We start from the raw sequence: 3,127 nt of genomic DNA on the forward strand, positions 1-3,127 counted from the left end.
GGCAACAGGATGAATTGTACACAGTTTATTGGTCATCTGAGGTGACTTTTAAATTCATTGGTGGTACACAGGTGAGAACTGGGGACATGACCCATCACCTATGGCCCACCCTTATAGTGGTTAGGCCCTTCCTGGAAAATCCCACCCCTATAGCAGTTAGGCCCTTCCTGGAAATTCCTTTTCCCCTGGCAATGGAAAGTTCCAAAAAGGTTGATGGGTTCTTAAGCCATTTAAATACTATTTAAACTTAATTAATCTACCTTATCACACAGCAAGCCATTTCACAGAAGCAAATTGCATATGTTATGAAAGTGGGGGTTAATTTTATCTCTACACTCTCTCTCTCCTTCCAAATGCTGAGAAAAGGCCATGTAGAGACATAGCAAGAAGATGGATGTCTTCAAGCTAGGAAGAAAGCCAGTAGCAGAAACTGAATCAGCCAGCACCTTGATCATGAACTTCCCAGCCTCCAGAACTGTAAGAAAATATATGTCTGTTGTTAAAGCCACCCAGCCTGTGGTGTTTTGTTATGGCAGCCCAAGCAGACTAATACAGTTGCTAACCTGTACAACTATATTGCTGCCAGATCATTTCTGGACAAAATCCTCCCTTGGTGGAATTTGCATTCTCAGAGGGAGCACTTAGGGACCCAAAACTCTTCACTACCAAAAATGATTGATCCCTAATGGTGAACTTCCGGGCATCATGACAGACCTTGCAGGAAGTTATATATTGGAAATAGACTGTCAAGTTTAGGTGGGGACATGTTGCTTTGCCTCCCACGGATTTGTCACCCCTTTTCCCCTGGGTGACGGAGCCGCCAAAGAGTACTCAAAGCCCATCTGTTTTGAGCAGAAAGGGGTTAATCTCTCAGAACTCCCTCAAGCATGAGGAGTCATTTCTTCCATTTGGGAAATTAACCACGAATTGGGGTTCTCTTCCTGCATTTATTCTCCAGACCAAGAAGTTACAGGAAGAGACATAGGAGGGTTTTGCTAAGTACAGTTTAAAAAGTTTTACAATAGAAGCTGGTAACATTCAGTAAAAACAAGTCAGATGACATTCTGTTAGGCAATTAAGTGGTCCACTAACAAAGGCTTGATTTAGCCGATATTCCTTTTCCCTCTAGCAGCTTTTTAGTAACTTTACATATCAATTAGTAACTTGTCTGTCTTAGAACCAGCAGCCTTGCTGTGTTACAATTCTTATCTTGCAACAGAGACTCAATGCTCTGGGGGAAATTTCCTGTCCTTTGCAAGGTCAATATTTGAAACTGCAAGGCTTTGGAAAACCAGGCCCTGTGAGGTACATTTGCTTTACGAATCCTCTACAGAAAGGTGAAACAACGAAGTTTGGAGAAGATAACATAAAATATTTTCATGAACTTGGGGTATGAAAGACTTCTTTAGAAGAACACCACAGGGCCGGCTTGGGAGTGGGGACAGATCAGAGAACCTCAAATATCTCACTAAGTAGTGGAATTAATTTAAGAGACAATGACGCATCTACCGAAAGTTTTTGAGGAGGTATCATGACCAAATCTTTACTTTAGGTAAGATTTTTGTTATTATTATTATTTCAATGGTTTTTATAATAGCTAGCATTTATTGAACACTTTCTCTTTGCCAAACACTCTGTATGCATTATCTCTAATTAGTGAGGGAAAGCTAAAAGAAAGACTTTGAAATGGACCCAAAAAATGACTGGATGTCTTGAATGGAAAACAAGGTATGATCTGGGTTATGATTCTTTCAGCTATTTTACAATGCTATAAAATATAGAAAATTGAAAACAATGCAAATAACTTTTATCCACTGAAATGAAAATAAAATGTGCTCAGTGGAAAGCAGCTGATTATTGCCTTTTGAATAGACCCAGTTTGCACCTGTTTGTGAATTCAGTTAGGCATTCCCTATTGCCTATATTACATGTGGTTCTTTGAATTCTCCTCTAAGCCAGTTAAGTCATCTCACTGGTTAGAGTAAGAAGTCCTCCTGCTGTATCATATTGTCACATTGTCAACAACACTCCCACCCTTGTCTGACTCATCTGAACAAGTAATTACTGAAAACCAGTAATGGAAAATTGCAAGAACTGATGTTCTGTAACTGGGATTTAGAGAGACAGACTCCATCTTTTTCTATGCTCTGTCATCACCACCTTTTGTGTGTGAGTAGGTAGGGGGTAGCTGTGGGGAAGGGGGAAGGAACGGCATAGGTGACCATTTACTCTGTCTGCTAATAGTCTGACACTACCCACCACCATAAACCGAGGCTCCACTTCTCTGTCTCTAATAGTAGCCTTGGAAATATCAAAGATATTGTTCATGATGATGATTCCTAATCGCTCACTTTCACATACTCCTAGTACAATGGATTTATGAGAAGTTACTGTTTGCCTTCCTAAATGAAATCACAACATGACAATGATAGTTCCTTAAATGCGTAATACTGTGTGTTTTAAACCCTTTCAGATCGACTATCACAAAATAGTCTTGGGAAGTAGGCCAAATTTATATTATTATAATCTCCATTTTACAGATGAAGAAATCAAGTTCCACACAGGTGAAGTGATTTGTCCAACAGTGACCAGTAAGATATTACAAGAACTGGATTCCTCTCCTTAATTCAGATAAGGTCTTTCTTGACTACCCCATCTTTCTCCTCCCTTACAGATGCACATGTGCACACATAGTATTAACCTGGCCCATGTCAGCAGGTCAGTGACACAGCCTCTCAGCCGTCCCCTCAATTTCCCACCTGAACCCCACAGCCCTAAGCTAATTCTTCCTCCTCCTCTGGGACTTAGTTAACATGCCCCTTCTTCCACTGTTCTGGACTGAATTAGTTGCCATCCCACTTGCTCCAAGATGCCTTACACTTCCCACATGACAGCATTTGTCACACAACAATGTAATTGCCTCTTTGTCAAAGTCACTTATAAATTGTGAGCTCTGCAAAGGCAGGAACATGGCCACTGAAGGTGATCAATAAACGTCTGAGTGTTGAAGAGAACCCAGATGTTGCCTTAAGAACAGCTGCAAGCTCAGGTGAGATCCAGGTCTTCCCTGTAAGTCTCACACCTAAACCAATGGCTGGTCTTGGGCATGGCTTCTAGTGAAGCCAAG

This window comes from Galeopterus variegatus, unplaced genomic scaffold (assembly GCF_000696425.1).
Source record: "Galeopterus variegatus unplaced genomic scaffold, G_variegatus-3.0.2 Scaffold2712, whole genome shotgun sequence".
Lineage (NCBI taxonomy): Eukaryota > Metazoa > Chordata > Mammalia > Dermoptera > Cynocephalidae > Galeopterus > Galeopterus variegatus.